The 19,860-nt window shown below is 32.1% G+C and overlaps 1 protein-coding gene across 2 annotated transcripts in view; it reads left to right on the forward strand.

Moving 5' to 3' along the window:
• The window catches only part of LOC143238650 (uncharacterized), a 368,402-nt gene that overhangs the window by 115,120 nt on the left and 233,422 nt on the right, over nucleotides 1-19,860 (forward strand). Inside the window, exon 2 of one of the 2 annotated variants that reach the window (XM_076479061.1) lies at nucleotides 10,512-10,600. The exons of the other annotated variant lie outside the window; for it this stretch is intronic. The gene's annotated coding sequence lies outside the window, so the exon portion shown is untranslated. The remainder of the gene's footprint in view (nucleotides 1-10,511; nucleotides 10,601-19,860) is intronic. 2 annotated transcript variants of the gene reach the window in all.

The raw sequence follows: 19,860 nt of genomic DNA on the forward strand, positions 1-19,860 counted from the left end.
AAAACATAGTATTTCGATTAATGATTTTTATTTATATAAAATATTCACTTGTCGTTCAAATATGTATACTCACTATTTATGAAGAGTATTTGTTTCTATTTATAACAGTTTAATTCTTTCTCCACATATAAAACTTAGTCAGTATTTTACTATACTATGTTTAGAAGTTTATGATATGCATAGTTTTAAAGCTTTTTTCTCTCTAAATTTAAAAAAAAACACAATAGCGTTTTCTTTGACTGCGAATAATTTTCGTCGTATTAATTCGTACTTACCAGAATTCAGTGATTTAATTTTTCTACCCATAGTAATTTTACTGTTTACAAGTTATTACAGTTTGCATTTAAATAAAAATACAAAAAAGAAATTCGAGCATATTTATTTGCGTATGCTGTTCTGTGCTATGCTTAATAAGTGATCCTCATTGGCAAGTGTGTGTAAAATTGTATACATATCTACCGTCTGTACAGCAGAATATGTGATCGGGAGCCTTCACAAAGATGGCTTTAACAATAGTCAACTGAAACATTTATAGATAAAAGAATTTTCTACCATACTTGAAAACATACACGATATCAGTATTGATTGTTCCCATACATGGGTACCACGTTTGTTCATACTCCTAGGCTGATTTCCGAAAAGTGTTTCAGAATCTCCTTTCCAGAGGTATATTTCTGAAGTAAATCTACGTACTTTGGATATGTTTTTTTCTTTCCAAAGTATTAAATAATTATCATTTATAACAATAAAGAATTGAAGAAAATTTTTGTTTGGGTTCTCCAGTACACATTTGTGAGGAATATTATTTTTCTGATCATGTTTTTCGTTGTAAAGTAACTTCAGAATCACAAAACATTTGTTCCCTAAGCCTTTGTGAAGGCAAGTAAAAAAAATAGTAGTACTTACATTGATTTATAACATTATCGTGAATGTAAAATATTTAACGTTAACGCATATTGTATGAATCAATTTTTTTAATTAAACCTTTAATCGATTTTATGAAAACTTTGTGAGCAAATTTCAACGAATATTATTTATAAATTAAGCTAAATTAAAATAATAAAAAACAGGATTAAATTTTGAAGGGTGATATAGACGTGGGACGTTGTGGGCATGAGCATGCACATCTCGATCTCCTAATTTCTACATCTATTGCTACTACTTTATTTCTTATGTGAGAATGGTGATGGAGGTTAAGACTGGTAGACGGTGTATCTCCACCGCAATGTGCGTCCTACTTTTTCAGTCACCTCAGAAACCTACGGTACATTTTATAATCGCACATTATAGTTTCTACCCTGGGATATTTTCAATTAGTGGAGCTTTTTTTTAAATTTATTTTTGCTTCGGCCTACTTTTTAAGTTAAAACAAACTAATGTATACATAAAGTAGCCAAATGTCTTTGTGTCTGTCATGCTTTCTATATACTGAAAGGTAAATCGTAGAACATATATATATATATAGCAAAATGTTTTCTTTAAAGTACATTAGAAGAAAATTATTCATTTTTTGCAATTTCCAAAATTTCATATCAACATTCATCTGTTAGTTTTCGTATATGCTGGAAGGTCAACCTCAGAAAATAAACTTATTAAAAATAAATGTATTTCATTTCTTTATTATATATATACTTTTATTGTACTATGTCGAGTACAATATGTATGTGTTTTATTACACCAGAACCACAGCGGCTAGCTGCTGTGTCCACCAAATGGAATCAAACTCCTGAGTTTAGAGTTGTAACTACAAAGACTTACCGCTGTACCATCAAGGAACTGATTTCAATTCAATTTAATTGGATATCCTCTCATTGGCCTTCGTAATAGAAATGACAATTGTCAAAAATTCTTACTTTCTCAATAGTCTTTCCTCGTGCAAGTAAAATCACAAGAAACTGTGGCAGCCAGCAGAAAAAATCCCAACAACTATGATACTTAGCGAAGCTGGGCACTCTTAATGTTTTGGATTTACCAATTGCATCGAAAACCAAATATTTTTGCCGCACGTGTTATATTCATTCATCACTGGCTTTAGCAAAAAATACCTTTGAATAATCATGATGATTATCTAACTATATTTAATACATATTTAAGAGTTTTAATAATAGTTATCATTATGATGAATTAAGATGTTAGTCAATTTTGTCTTAATAATTGAAACTAATTCATACAACCTTAATTTTGTATATAAAATTTAAACACATCAAGAGCGATTAATAAATATCAGGCAATTCTTCCTCCTAACTTGAACGACTAAGTGTTAAGGTAATACGAAAAATGTTACCACACAGCTCTCTTCCTATCAAGCGTTTCCGTCGCACCAAACATGCTCGTCCTTTCAGCCGTGAGAGAGTATTACGTAACGGTCAATCGCACCATTTGTTGGTAAAAGAGTAGCCCAAAAGTTGGCGGTGGGCGGTGATGACTAACTGCTTTCCTTCTAGTCTCACACTGCCAAATTAGGGCCGGCTAGCGCAGATAACCTTCGTGCAGTTTTGCACGACATTCAAAAACAAACAAACAAACATATCAAACGTTTTATTTTTATCACGTTTATAATGACTGTTTACTAATTATTAATGGTCCTTCTTAAAGTCAAGGTATATAAGCCTTTTCTCTTTTCTCACTCCAAAATAAATTGAAGTTTTTGTGTTATTGTTTACTATTTAAAAACCTAATTTTCTTTAAAATTTGCTTGAAATGCATCAAATAGTTTCACGAAAAGTAGCTAACATATACAAGAAGAGAATTAGTTTTGGCGATAATTCTATGATATTGATGAAATATTTAATTGTGAAATTATAATAATAAATTCGTGCTTGTTTTTGTGCTTTTTCCACTCAGAAGTCTATGAAGCCAAACATTTCATTAAAAGCAGATAAAATAATTGAATTACAATATTATTTGTCCAAAATCCTTTCTTTTTCTTTCCAGGATTTATGCGCAAAGATACATAGACTATTATTGTTTGGCCGAAATAGTGGGATTTTACTGTTCTTATTATAAAACATCTTCGACACCTAAGTGTAGAGCACATTTTCTTGGCATCGAGTTGCGAGAAAATCCTTGGTAGACCCTGTTGAATAGTTGCCCTCCCTCTAGTTTTTCACATGAAAATTATGCACGACTATCTATAATTGGAACTTGAGTAGCTTTTCATGAAACTGTTAGATCCAGCAAAATCAGTGGTCAACAGAAATATGTGTATTTATTAGTTTTGTTAACCTGAAGGTGACCTTATAAGGTCGAAACGTTGTTCTCTACTTTATTTTAATAAAACTTTTAATATTCATACGAGATGTCTTGAGATACATTGATACATTATTTAGATTTATGTATATATTGGGCCAATTGAAACTTAGTAGTTCTGGACTGTGGAGATAGGATTCTGTGTTTCGCGTTTCCTTACCGCAAAGTACCGTTTTTATACTTTTTTAGCGCAGGCATGATATAAGATTTACGGTTAAGTCCTACAATTCAATGGAACAATATTATCCCAAAAATGAGTGATACTTTATAACCATAAAATTAGGACGGCTATACCAGACAGTATTCCTATATCTTTGTGCAAAATCCAACGAAAGAAACAAACAAATATACCGATCATTGTTGTTCTTTTTATTAATTTTTTTCGAAACATTATTGCTGTTTAGAGTAAAGTCATGGTAGATAATATGTTCTATGCACCAAGCAGAATCAAACGTCGTAAAGTAGTGTTGTTGGTCCGTACACTTTCCACTGTCCTACTAGGAACATCTTTCAATAAATACAACGAATGACACTTTAATAAGTTCTACAAATTTCAATTGCTTATTAAAAGAAAGTAAACGGTTGTGAAACTACATTATTATTCCACACATGTATAAGGTACGTTTAGTTTTAGTTTAACGAAAAGATAAATTTAACTATGCTTTTACTTCTAGCTTAGAGATTCTTAATGACTATATAAGTATAGGTAAATTGCAGTATTCCATACTGTAAATTAATTTTCATGAATCACTGTTGTGAATTTTGTATCTTCCCACGTGATAGAAAGTTTCTTCAATTTTCCAAAAAATTGATAAGATGAAAAACATTTTTTATGTTTTATGTTCAGTATTTTATAATGAATACTTGCTTGAAGCAAGGAATGAAATAAACCTTACTTTTATTAATTAAAGTTATTTACGGTCATATCATGATTACTTTGAAACCTCAAACTTCCTGACTGTTATTGATTAAAACTTCCACTAACAGAATGCTACATTTTGGTAACACTGTTTATGACAAAGCAACCAAGATTATCTACTACCGTCTCTAATTTTGCGATTCCAGTGTCTTAACTACCAAACCATACTAAGAAATTTGACAAAATTAGAAAAAATATAAATTTAATTTTACGTTATATGATATGCGTTTTGATAACTTTACACGAAGCAAAGTTTTGGTCTTTATTGTGTATATTTATTCTTTGGCTTATTTTAATATAAAGTAAAAATCTATTATACTCGAAACAGTGTCAGTCATAATAAATGGCTGTTATTAAGATCTTAATAAGCGTTTATATGAAAATGTACTTAAGTATGTTTCTGACTTTCTTTCATGTCAACAATAAAAGGAAAGTTAGTTCAGCAAGAACAGTGATTCAATGTTTTTGGAATATTCATATGAACGATGAGGCTTCTCAATTCCTTACAATCATTCAATATTTAGAACTACTCCTGCAAAACATTCATTCCCTGTAAATTAATTTTGAAATGCCTATATTTCTAGCTGTTGTACAATATCGTCTACATCCAACACTCTAATAATTCCACGCTTATTCTCTAATGCTATATTAAAAACAACCTTCCAATTAGTTCTTGTAGATCGACGTCATAACTATCAACTCTATATAGATAGTTTTGAAAATATCCATTTAATTTAAAAGACGATTCTCTTTAATGCTTAAAATGATCTATTACTAACGTAATAGGCTCGGCATGGCCAGGTGGTTAAGGCACTCGACTCGTAATCCGAGAGTCGCGGGTTCAAATCGCACTAAACATGCTCGCCCTCCCAGCAATGGGGGCGTTATAATGTGACGGTCAATCCCACTATTCGTTGGTAAAAGAGTAGCCCAAGAGTTGGCGGTGGGTGGTAATGACTAGCTGCCTTCCCTCTAGTCTTACATTGCTAAATTAGGGACGGCTAGCATAGATAGCCTTCGAGTAGCTTTGTGCGAAATTCAAAAACAAACCCTTAATTTTATAGATAAATGGGAAAAATTTATTGCACTTTTATGCCATGTTACATGAAAAATTTGAGTTCCAGTCTGAATTATTTTATCTGTATCACATTGTATAACATCTGTATCACATTGATTGTTAACTTACAGCTACTTTGCCGTCATAAAGTTATTTTACTTCGAAATCATTTTACAGAAAGAATGAAAATGAAATTCTAATTAAATGCTTTTGTTACCTAAGGTTAAACCAAACTGAGTTGTGTCGATATGAATATGGGGAGAGAACTTGAATAAAACTCACTATAATACAGTATACTAAACTGTAAAATACAGTAGATAATTATTTTCATGATATAAGTATATATAGACATTGCAACTTCTTTGGCTTTAATGTGCCACTTTTGTTCGTATATTTAATTGTGTAGTTGGAGAATGGACTGCTTCTATTTTTATGATACACGTAATCTCTCATTTCAGAAAGGTGTAATATAAAAACTCCCAAAATAATTTCCGTTTTAACTAACCAAAGTTCCATATACCGTACTAAGAAATTCAGCAAAAAAAATAGACGAAAAAACATTTTACATTTCATATCCTGATGAATATTGTTTTCTCATTAGAATTTATCGCGAAGAAATTTTACGACAAAACATATATATCTTTAGTCGGTTTTAGCGTAGTACCTTAATTAAAATCTGCATGTCTGATCCAGAAAATAGCTCATCCAGAATGGATCCATGTTTCTCATGGGGGTTCATTTAATCACCCTATTTTATGATGCTGAAGATTAGCTTATTAGATATACAGTCATGTGAAAAAGTTAGGATACCCTATGAAAGTCTGTGTATTTTTATAACATTTTGGGGTATATAGATATTTAATCTCAATTTTAACAATACTCAGAGATTATAGGAATATAACTAAACAATTAAAACTGAAGAAAAGAATTTTTAAGATCTTCTGTAAATGTAATTCTACAAAAATGCATATTCTAACTGAAGAAAAAGTTAGGATACGCCCAGATTTATTCCTACTTAAAATAGCTCAACTCACACACAGGTTTATCGCACCAGGTGCACATGATTAGAAGATCGTTACTCAGTATCTTGAATGAGGCTTACCCTATTTAAATCTCAGACATTTAGTTTGGTGTGCTCCTGACTGTTAAAGTGAGAGTGAGCACCATGGTGAGAACAAAAGAGCTGTCTGAGGCCTTCAGAAAAAAAATTGTAGCAGCTTATGAGTGTGATAAGGGATTTAAAAAGATCCCAAAAGATTTTGAAATCAACCATTCCACTGTCTGAAAATAGTCAACAAGTGGAGGGCTTTCAAAACAACTGCCAACATGCCCAGGTCTGGTCGTTCAGGCAAGTTCACCCCAAGAGTAGACCGCAAGATGATAAAAGAGGTCTCCAAAAACCTTAAAATGTCATTACGGGACCAACAGCAGGCTCTGGCTACTGTTGATGTGAAAGTGCATACCTCTACAATTAGAAAGAGACTGCACAAATTTAACTTGCATGGGAGGTGTGCAAGGAGGAAACCTTTGCTCTCTAAGAGAAACATCAAGGCCAGACTGAAGTTTGCCAGAGAGAATGTAGACAAAGACCAGGACTTCCGGAATAATGTTCTTTGGACAGGTGAGTCCAAAATCGAATAATTTTGACATCAGAACAGAAGACATGTTTGGCGTAAACCAAATATAGCATTCCAGGAAAAGAACCTCATACCAACTGTAAAGCATGGAGGTGGAAGTGTCATGAGTTGGGGCTGCTTTGCTGCAGCAGGACCTGGACAGCTCACAATCATAGAATCCACCATGAATTCAACTGTGTATCAGAGGGTGCTTGAGGATCATATGACACTATCTGTAAGAAAATTAAAGCGGAAGCGGAACTGTACCCTCCAACACAACAATGATCATAAACATACCAGTAAATCCACCAAGAACTGGCTGAAAACTAGGAAATGGAGAGTCCTGGAATGGCAGAGTCAAAGCACAGATCGTAATCCCATTGAGATGCTGTGGGGTGACTTGAAACGGGCTGTACATGCAAGAAACCCCTCGAACATCTCACAGCTGAAAGGATCCTACATTGAGAAGTGGGGCAAACTTTTTTCAGACTGATGTCAGAGACTGGTAGATGTCTACAAGAAGCGTCTCACTGCAGTTATTTCAGCCAAAGGGGTAACACTAGTTATTAGGGGGTAGGGTGTCCTAACTTCTTCCTCAGTTAGAATATGCAGTTTTGTAGAATTACATTTACAGAAGATCTTGAAAAGTCTTTTCTTCAGTTTTAATTGTTTAGTTATATTCCTATAATCTCTCGGTATTGTTGAAATTGAGATTAAATATCTATATATCCAAATTGTTACAAAAATACACAGGCTTTCATAGGGTGTCCTAACTTTTTCACATGACTGTATATATATATATATTACAAAAAGTACCTGGTTACCAATAATAATACAAGTATTTGATACGATTACGTAAAAATATATTAGCGATGTGCCATTTCCATTAAACATGAAAACAAAAAAAATATCTTAATAAAGACCTAGTTCAGCAACATGTGGCTTCATATGTATAAAGGGCAATATTTGCTATAGATCTCTTTTTACTACACTTACATTTTATATGTCTTTTAATTGTAGGTATTTTATGTTTAGCATCTTTAAAACACACACTTTAGAGATATGGGAATAAAGTAAATGTTAATTCGATCATTTTTGAAGACAGAGGGCGAGCTATATAAGTGAAATGATAGTGATGTCCTCGTGTGCATCGAAACACGCTAAGCTCAAGTCATGTAAAGATAAATTTCTATATAGAAAGAAATAACGTGCACAATCTAAGTCCCTGTTCATTTTCAATTTTCAATCAAAACGAATGCAAAAGTAAAATAACACCTTTCTTAATATTAAGACTAAAAATAACTGCATACTTTTTGCAATTGTTTGTTCTTTAAATTTCGCGCAAAGCTACTCGAGGGTTATCTGAGCTAGCCGTCCCTAATTTAGCAGTGCAAGACTAGAGAGAAGGCAGCTAGTCATCATCACCCACCGCCAACTCTTGGGCTACTCTTTTACCAATGAATAGTGGGATTGACTGTCACATTATAACTCTCCCATGGGTGAAAGGGCGAACATATTTGGTGCGAGCGGGATTCAAACCCGCGACCCTCAGATTACGAGTCGAACGCCTTAACCCACCTGGTCATGCCGGGCCGCTTTTTACACTAACTACATCATTAATAATTGATTCAAATCAAATTTACTTAGTAATTTTGTTACTATGAGCTTTTTGTTACCTAAAACGATCTTAGCCAATTAAGTTGGAGTTTGTTCTCACATTGCATTTGTTTGTATGTTTCTATATAAGTATGATGCATTTTTATACACTTTAGTTTATATTTAATGTTGCTCAGATTTTTTTTTGCAGTGTGGTAAAAAATTTTACAATAATAGTCTGATATACGTTTTTCTGCGTTATTTATATTTCTTCTAGCTAAATGTACATTATTGTGGTATCAGTATATATCTACATATACATTTACGTAGAAACAGATCGATTCTGTAAAATAAGTATTTAAAAAAATTGACAACATACACTGGATTTAAGGGCCAATTATAAATATCTTGCAATAGCTTCTTTAGTACTTCAGCAGATAACAATCCAACTACATAAAATTGATACAATACCAGTTATTATCCTCTATAAATATTGCAAAATAAGAAAAACCATTAAATTTACTTTTTGATATAAAATGTGTGGCCTACCAACTACATAATAATGATTATTCTGTAACAGCCAAAACAAAAATACGTTTGTTCAATGATAAAAATAGACACTTAAAAGTTCAAAAATATTTATTCATTATTAACAGTATTGTGAAAATATTATAAAACGTAAATAGTTTTCAATGGCCTTTATGTTTTGTTTATTCAAAGGAACAAAAATGATAAACTTATTTTCATAACGATATGCAGATTCTTGGTCAATTCCATAGCGTTTCGGAAATTACCTCAGGTTTTCAATTACACATGTCGACTTTGAACAAATAACAAAACTATTTCATGAAAAGAACAGTTAGATACATTCTTCCATTACCCTATACTCGTTAGTTACATTCGCATTTATTTTAACTGGCTTGGAGAATGTCTCTATTTAGCACCCTTCCGATATAAGCACTTTGTAAGTACATTGCAAACATGTTTCTATGTTTTAAAATGGGAATATGAGAAACAACTAATCAGAAGTAGTTCTTATAATGAAACCAAATAGAAATACTTTCAGAAAACTAAAATATGTCCAAACTTTGCTTCCAGTGTGTCTTAAACGGTCTTATTGCAGTATAAAAAATACTTAATGCACAACTCAGTACACATAATATATGTTTTAATAAAAATGTCAATTATTTGACTCTTATTTCTTCAAAACAAATAGCAAATAGAATAAAAATACTTAAGGTTGATACACTACAACACATTGTTTAGGGTGACCTTCTAGAAGTGAAATTAATTAACATCATCTATACGTCGTAGCTTAGCGATTAGCTTGCTGGACTGTGAATTTATTGGTCTTAAGTTCACGTCCCGTTGCCATGGGCGACGAATAAAAAGTACTCTTCAGTCAGACAAGACTAGGCTTTGAGTTAGTGATGGTTATTGTTCACTAGATGTCTTCCCTTTAGTCTATCAGCTCAAAATTAGGATCAGATAGTGGAAGTAATTTTTCCATATCTTTACTTCATTATCCAAAACCAATCAAACTATATATACACTTATTTATTGTTTCAAAGTATCTGTATATATATATATATGAAACAAAGAGATTATTACTTCCTATAGAAAAAAAAGGAAGCTATAGAAATTGTGATTTTAAATGTGAAACTCTACGGTAAATGAGATATAAAGAAAAACACTTACAGATTACAAGTTAGAAATACATCACATGAAACCTAATAACTCACACAATAGTGTCTACAGTATACACACTACTGACCAAAATTTAAACTAGTCGATAGTTTATCCGAACCAATTTGAAAATTAATAAGCAATGTTGAGAGTTTCCAGTAGCTTAAAATCACATCAATGGCAAATGTAAAGGTTAAAATAAAAAAAGGAAAAAAAATCTTTGCAATTGTATTTTTATATAATATTATACAGGTTAATATAAATACATAAAATATATTGATTATCTTATTTCAGTAAAGTGTTCTATAATTTGCGTTTTTCATTTTTTTATATTTATGTCTAATAATTCGTTGCGCTATATGTTATTTTCGATTATTTGCTCTAACAGGAAAGAGCCACCCCAGTGGCCCAGTTGTATTTCTGTGGACTCGCCCTGCTAGAAACCGGTTTTCGCTACGCGTGGTGAGCAGAGCACAGGTAGCCCATTATGTATCTTTGTTCTTATCTATAAATAAAACAAACTAATAGGAAAAATATATTAATTTATTTAAGGGGCTAGAAATGTTCCACAAAGTAGTATTTTCGGGGTAAGGAAAATGTAACGCAAAAATAAATAAGTAAAGGAAATTTTCGATAATACCTTATGGACATTGTGAAATATAGTGTAAGTTTTCCATGACCTAATTTACCCAGCTAACGTATTATTGGGATGTTTTTTGGTAGATTCTTATTAATTAAGAATGCATTTTCACTGTAATGCTATCATATTTTCCATTTTTAGTATTTCGAGATATTTTTAAAAATTATAACCTCCATCAAGTGAATTTATGAATACAGCTTTGTATATGAATAAGAGAATTTTTATCGCTGATCTATATATAGGTGACATTAATTTTATTTTTTATTGTTAATAATCTTTATGAATATATTTTGTTCTGTTTTTCCTGGTTTCTGGCCTTATGTTGAGTTTTTTTTTTTTTTCTCTTTACGATTGACAATCTTTCCATTATGTTTTCAGAGAGAAAATGTTCTTTCGAAGTTTCTGTTTGACCTTATCGATTACTGTTGGGTTTAATGGCTTCTGTTCGTTGAACCTGTCGGTTTATAAGTATTTCCACAGAATGTACGGATTCATGTTAGTACCAATGAGTTCTACGAGATTCTTTCACCATACTCTAATAAGGAGTTGCTCTTAGTAGATTGTTAGTTATTTCATTGTAAAAATAAAGAAAAGTCGACTTCTTTTCACTTAGATTAGTTCCTGTTTCCGAGTGCGATATTGCACAGTTTTCTTTGAGTATAAAATACTATAAAATAATGAGTTAATTAGACATAGTATTTAGATAGATGTAGACAAAAGAAATCTTGCAAAAACCTATTAAGCTTATTAATCATATCAAATAGTTGTTACGTAAGTCCCATCTAATCGAATAGTAACCATTAAACGGCACTAAAACCTTTCAGACCTGATTAAAAACTGCGATATTTTATCAATCAGTTGCTTTCAAGTACAGATACGTGAACGAATACTAACAATATCAAAATGTAATAGCGAACAGAACAATCACTGGAAATTTGAAATATTTGTTTCATTTCCGCTTAAAAAAGTTACTGCGTGCGTCTTTAGAGCGTGGCGGATTTACTGTCATATATGTTTTAATAACAATGTTTCAGTTAAATTTATATTTGGAAATGTACATAACTTATTCTGTGAAATATGAAATATGTGAAATCATTTCTATTCGCTAATGTTGTAGAGGATTCTAGAGTGAAATTATCAGCAATATATGTGTGTACGTAAACACTGGTGCCAGCTGAAATTTCAAGAAACTCTCCTCACGCCTAAAAATGTAACCAACGCGACGCGTCGAGAGATAGTATATATTATTGGTCTTCTACAGTTGGGGTGCTATAAACCTCAGAAAACTATAACTGTAATTCACGCTTATTAATCAGCAACTTCAGATATTTGATCAGGAACGTTTATAACTTTCGAACATTACAAACCATTTACCTTCAGTGAAATCACCTCGGACATAAGTATTTTTTAAAAAAAAACATTACATAATTTAAGTGGTAGAATAATTCAGTAAATGCTGGCGGAGAAAGAAGAATACAGAGCTAGCCATCTCCCTGTTAAGTGACTTGTACCTACATCAACTCAAAGTTAATTCGCTTATCCTGAACCTTCGATAACACATTAAAAAAATTCTGCATCAAATAGAAGACTCAATATAGTTTGTAAGTTTGTAAAATCTTTTATATAAATCATTATTTGTAATAACTGTTATTATAAATTGTACTATTCTTTGTATGTGAAAATAAATTTTATTAAAAAAGAAAACTGTATGTAATAACCTTGTTCATAAATATTAATTTGAAATATATCGACATTTATTTAACTTCTAAATTTCAGTTACAATTTAACTCAGTTTTAGGCTATTTCAAACTGTAATATGTAGTAAGAGAAAAATATTATATACATATATAATTCTTATAAGTTAATTATAAAGTTCTTAAACTGACATAGAATTACCAATTTGTGTTTAAGGAAACACTTCTTAAGGAGCAATTTTATGTATATTAATTAAATAATAATATACGTATTGTTTGTTTTAAATTAACCACAAAGCTACACAATGGGCTATCTGTGCTCTGCCCACCACGGGTATCGAACCCCGATTTTTAGTGTAAGTCCGCAGACATACCACTGTACCGCTGGGGAGCGATATACGTGTCTTTGATAATTAAAATTACTCTCTTCTACTTTTTTTACACCCAGTTTGGTCTGGTTATTTCTGTTATAGTAAACCTATAAAGCGTCCTTAATGTAAGAATAACTTAGGCACTCATATTTCAAGTTGTTCAAAATCTTCACAATGATTTAGATTAATGTGTTTAGAATTTAGAATATTCGTGCAACACTCTACAAAGGCTCTCATATTAATCGTCCCAAATGTCTAACTGATAGACTAGCCAAACTCGTCAAAACCACTCGCCAGTAGACTTGAACTACTGTAACCGAATAGTGGGATTTTGCTGGCACACTTACAACATATGCTCTCGGATTCAAATGCGTGATTTTACTTCTTTTTCATTACAGTAATGTAACGCAAAACCGTGGACCCACGAATCCACTGTCCGACACTATTCGTTCATTTATAATAAGCAAACATATTTATATGCAAGTGTGTAGATGTTTGAAACCTACTTCGGTGTGACATCTTATTTCTGAAATATATATATTATAATTATATTTGTGCTTATTTATATAAAGCAAGGTTTAACTTGCAAATTAAATTTCAAAGTAGAAATGATAACGTTTATACTACCACGCTGAAAGTTTTTGTTTTGTTTTTGTCAGTTTAGTTCAGTAACGTCTGATGTAATGTTATAGTGTGCCTACAAATACTTACAAGTTATTCATGAATACCATTTCTTTCTCTCGACTGTACCAGAGATAAAGATAAACCAAACCAACGGTATTAATATTAGATACATAGTCCAAAGTATCAGGCCCCCCAGCTAGTACAGCGGTAAGTCTACGGATTTGCAATACTAAAATTAGGGATTCGATGTGTCTTTGCTATAAGAAAACACACACATACTCCCAAGTATCAGTTATGCTACATCACAAGTTAGTGATGTGTCTCCTTTTCTCCTTCTTAATAAGCTCTAGTATCGAACTTCTTATTTTGCTACATCTCAGATTAGAGTGTCTCCCTGCTGTGATTGAAACAGCTACAGTACTTAACTTCCATTACAAAACATCTTAGGCCAATGATGTGTTTTCCACGTTGTTACAGAAAAAATTAGAGCTGAACTTCCATTACAAAACAATGATGCGTTATTTATGTTGTTATTGAACAAGCCTTAATGCCAAGCTTCAGTTGCAACACATCTTATGCTAATGATGTATTATACTGTTGTAGCTCAATAAATTTACATATTTGCATTTTATGATAAGCCTTTTAATACTTAATGTTTCTTACATCCATTTACTGTCGTATTATTTGCTATCAAATTTCTAACATTATATGTCGTAAATACATTAGTTAATAGGTCATAAAGACGTGCAGTACTTCATAATTCCACACTGCATCGTTCTGCAATGATACTTATATTCATATAACCTTTTCAGAGTCACATCTGAAAGAAATATTAGAATTTACAAGTAACCATGCTCAAAATAGAAATATAATTTGAAATAGAAGAGAAATGGTAGCAAGCGTGAAGTAAATAACTATATATAGGTGTATTTCTAGCCATTTAATGCCGATTTTATAGATTAAACACAATGGTAGAGCAGTTTTGTTTGAAACCTTTAAAATATTAAGATGTTTACTGAAGAAGTAGTTCCATGCTCAGAGCCAAAAGTATAACATATTTTAACGTAAAACAAAATTTACAGGCTGAAGTACCATGTTAAAATACAAACTCATATTTTAACTTAAGTACAACGTTTTAATCCAGTATAGTTTAGTAATTTATTATAGATTCATTTAATTACAGATTACCTTTTCGTACATGTATGAATAATGAATAAGATAGCTCTTTTTTCTTCAATAAGAATACTTCAGAATTTTAAGTTAAATGGATTCTCTATAAGCCGAGCTTAGACGAGAGCTCAGCATGGCCAGGTTGGTTAGGGAGCTTGGCTCTTAATCTGAGGGATGCGGGTTCGAATTCCCGTCACACCAAATATGCTCGTCCTTTCAGCCGTGGGAGCGTTATAATGTTATGGTCAATCCCACTGTTTGTTGGTAAAAGAATAGCCCAGGAGTTGGTGATGGGTTGAGATAACTAGTTATCTTCCCTCTTGTTTAGTAATTATCTTTTTTATATACAAATTAATTATTTTACACACTAGATACATGTGTTTTAAGCATCTCAACTATTTATTTGTTGGTTGGGGGACATTTCACTTGTAAAAAGAACAACAAAAAAAGAACTACTCCATCTGGTTTTCTTAAGTTTAATTGAATTTTTTTTACCTTTTCGCGTACTCTTTCAGCGTTTGGGCTATGGAAATAGATTTGAAGTGGTAAGATGACAAAAATCCGTCATTACATTACGAGCTTGAGCTCCTGTCTGCTCGTCCTACTGCTGACTATCGTGATGATCAGACACGCAACGCAGATAAAAGCAGAGGAAATCGTTTGTGTCTGAATTGAAAACCTAAACATAAAAAGGTAATAGTAGAACTATTATAGTTTGGCAGGTGCTTAATTAATGCTTCTGAGAATGTGGATTTATTAATATATACTAATATCACCAGGTGAGAAGACCTTAATAATAAGTAGTATAGAATCTTGATGGTGCTGTATTTTACTTAAAAATTATTAATTAACAAAAATAGGAAAACTTGTCTGAAAAAGACAAAATCACCTTCTTTGGGAGTTTCCCGATTGAACTAACTTTTAATATTCAACAAGCTGCAAAGGGACGTGTTAAGAGAAAAATCGCTAAACGTTTTATTGTTTGAAGAACAAATACCAGCAACAAGTGCGTGAAATTCAGCCTTTTACTTATAACATGAAACACGTACACAAATATATATATATTTATTTAATATTTTATGATCTGCGTGATGGATCTACAGAGAATCATAAAACGGATTATACAAACAAATGTGATAGTAATTAAACTAACCTAATCAACTCAGCACTCGACTATCTTACAAAATAAAAATTCTTAAACTTTCGACATTAAACGAATATATATATATACTTGAGTGTGTATGTACTTGTATGTATCTGATATATATGTATAAGTCAAAAGTAATGGCAATTTTTATATTTATGAAAAGAGATACAAATGTCAAGTATTAGGTACTGTCACTCACAAAAGAAAAATCACCAAATCACTAGTTGAACATCATGCTGAACAAATTATATGATACAAAGTTAAGTGAAATTTATTTACCTACGTTTTTGGCTCCTCAAACGAGTCACTTGTTTTAGTTTAATATTCTCCTTAAACATTGGAACTTGTTCTATGCTAACTATTTGTTAGCCAGTAAAATTTATGAAGAAACAAAATGTTAAAGGAAGAGAGAGAAAAAAATTTACATTTCTGCCGTCTGTTACGTGAATTAAAAAAAGCTTGCCTTTTGTCTGTACAGACAATGTGATTTACTGGACACTTTAACTAATGAGGGCTGCGAAACCACGCCTAATAAACGTCATTTAGTTCCTGGTAACAGAAAGACATCACTTACAGAGGGTAATTATAAACAAAATTTCTCATTTGGAATGAATATATATTAAAAGATACTTGTCCAGATCGATTATCATTACACTAGAGACACGTTAAGATCAATAAATGTTTTTCAGAAAAGTCTGAATAGGGTATAATGTCTGTAAAACTCGTATTATCCAGAATACCTAAATCCTTTATCCAAAAATAGCACTGCTTTTATTTCTCTTCTTTCTATGTCTGCTCAAAATGCAAGTTTGGTGGCTTTATTAAAATGTAAAAGGTATTAAAAAATAACTAAACACCGTACAGATGAGGTGGTGCTTGCAGTTTGTTTATTCAGAGATAGATACGATATATCCGAAATGTGTTAGAAAGTACATTGAATACCTATTAACACTTGGAAGATGCGTTTCAATCTGCACCCTAGTCATGTGTTTTGTACCTGTGGACTTGAAATGTCCTGGTATTTGTTCAGCTTGTAGTATTTAAATGTCTCTCTACACAGTTGTAAATTAAGATGTTCCAACGAGTTTTTGTCTATAATAACTAAACAGTTCTTTGAGGGATCAGCAATAAGTCTGAGGACTCGTAATGTTAAATGCTGTGTTTTGACATCCACTTTGAGAAGAGCAGTAATACTGTAAAGCTTTCTGGTAACAACAAACAAACACAACTGTCTCTGTTTATCAAAACATCATGAGAAAACGAGCTTTTACCTAAACTGTAAAGAAAATATAGAAGTTGTCAATAACCTTTCAATAGAAGCAGGATACTCTAGTATATCTAAAGTGTTTACGTTATGCAAATTACGACATGACTGACAGCTATTTTCCTCAAAGCAACGCTTCGACATTTTTTATTCCTTGTGTGAAGTGTAAAATGTATACGGAAATCGGTTGAAAATGTAAAATTCAATGAATCAATCAGTATTATTCTATTGTATTTTTTATCACGACCTAGTAACGTTATGGAATTCGCAAAATTCAGTCAAGAGAATACTGGTATTAATATCGGATTTATCGATTTTCAAGCAAATGTTACATAAATTATTTTACTATTTGTAGTTAATTAAGCCACTTGCGTTGTCTTATTTTGGGTCAATTATATTTTTGTTACAGACAACTTTACTTGCTACTGTAGTCAGAGATTTTTAGCTGAGTTGTCTGGTAGCACCAACAAAAGAGTGAATACATTAGGGCAATAACAGCCGAAAATTAGTCAAAGACCGTGGAAACAAATGTTTTACCTTACGGTCGTGGCTACTGTATCAGAAAGAGTTGCTTTTATTTGATATTCGTAATGCGTAGTCAAAATGTTTCTCATTTTTCTGAGGTATCCATCGTTCATTCCTACAGATACAGAATATTTATGTGCATTCATATATATGTAAACGGAATTTTAAACCTATGACTTCTTTGTTTGTGTCATCATGTTATTTCGTGAAAATAAGACTGTATACTCAAAACAATTGGTAATTTGTATTCTGACGTGATTTTTCTGTCGCAATCAAAAGCTTGGTCTGTCTCACTTTAATTCTTTATTCAAACATGATTCAATATTTGTATAATATGTTTTACAGATTTACTGACATGTAATGAACTCCATTACGTACACTTTCTATGATCTGGTCTTCAATATAAAGTGTTCAATAGAACATCAAGAATCACATGTGGCATCTTTAGTAATACGTGAAAACATACTTATATTTTGATGGACAATTTGACCAATTCTTTAACATCCTAGTTGTCGACTAATAATACACTGCTAATTAACATACGTTTACAGATTTTTTTCTGGCAACAATAAATATCTGTATGTAAATGGCTATGCAAATTAATTATAAAACGTTTGGTCTTACCAAGTTTCGCACAATATTACTCGAGAGTTATTTGCTCTAGCCAACCTAATTTTAAAGTAATTGGCTAGAGGGAAAGCAACAAATCAACATCACCCATTGCCAGCTCTTGGGGTAATCCTTACCAATGAATAGTGGGGATTTACATTATGAAGTATCTATGCCTAAATGACGAAACTTGTTCGGTGAAAGGTTTTGATCCCTATTTCCGCAGATAGCAAGTCGTATTTGTAATGCTGTTGGCTTTCGACTGAAGTTTTTTTTTTCTTATGCCATACAGTGATAAAATATGAAAGTATTATTATTAATATTGTTAAATTTTGTAAACTACCAAGTCATGTGCTAGCTTTAAAGCCAAAGCTTACTGATATAATGATTTATGAGCTTCATCCTATTTTTACTATGACAAATACATAAGGCAGATTAGTAACGTACCTCCATGTCTTCCTGCAATGTTGTTTAGGTTACTATTGTAACAGACTTTTAGAAGCGCAAGCAAACCTTGGATCAAAACGAAACAACACGTATAATAACTGTGAGATTGTACACAAAAGTGGAAACACTATATTCGCAAAAATTAACACCGATCATGGAAATATGCACTAGTTACATACTTATGCTGTAAACCAGTACCAGAAGGAGCCACCAGGAGGATACTGTCACAACAATCTTGTACGTCACCAACGTTTCAAGCAAAAAAACAGATATTAACATTGAAAGAGAATCTTCGTAGCTGGCAATACATCTTGTAAGCATTTCCAACTTTTAAGTGATTCTACTTAGTTGCTGGTTAGTTTGAAATCGGCATTTGGATCTTGTCTGATAAATGGAATATCTCCAAAGGGTTAAGGTACCATGATCATAACAGACCTTACCCGTTATGATTTAAATATGACAAAAAAGATGGTAATGACAGAATAATTTTGACTTTTTAGCCTCATTATAAATTATGTAGAAAGAGGCTGTTAATTAAGGTTTTCAACTGAGTCTAGTTCGAGAGAAAATCGAGCAAATTTTCATAAACCTAGCAATTAAAAATATGTAACTACTTTGCAAACTCTGAAGCATATACCCTTCAATGGGTTTGGTTTGGTTTAAATTTCGTGCAAACCTACATGAGAGCTACCAGCAGTAACCGTCTATAATTTAGCAGTGTAAGACTAGAAGGAAGGCAGCTAGTAATCACCGTCCACCATGAACTCTTGGACTACTCTTTTACCAACGAATAGTGGGATTGACCGTCACATTATAACGCTCCCACAAGTGAAAGGGCTGGCTCATTTAATGTGACAGACATTCGAACCCGCGACCCTCAGATGACGAGTCGAGTGCCTCAACCAGCTAGTCACGCCAGACCATTCCATTCAGTGAGAAATCAAACTATAAGATCATAATGAAATAAAAAAATACTTGTACACATCAGTGGAGTTCAAAGTTAAACTGATAGCAAACAATGTCACGATTTTACAATTGGATTTTTTTGGCAGAACCTCCATGTCCTAAAAATAGTTATTAAAATTATCTTAACGATGATCGTGAAAATTAGCTTACTATGTTGTAAAGTGCTGACTTGGATGGGAAAACAAAAAGGTTCGTTAATACCAACAAATACAATTAAAATCACTGTTGACAGATTTTTTATTATTATTTATAACATTCATTTGATTATTTTATAACAGAT

Source organism: Tachypleus tridentatus, chromosome 13 (assembly GCF_004210375.1).
Source record: "Tachypleus tridentatus isolate NWPU-2018 chromosome 13, ASM421037v1, whole genome shotgun sequence".
Classification (NCBI taxonomy): domain Eukaryota; kingdom Metazoa; phylum Arthropoda; class Merostomata; order Xiphosura; family Limulidae; genus Tachypleus; species Tachypleus tridentatus.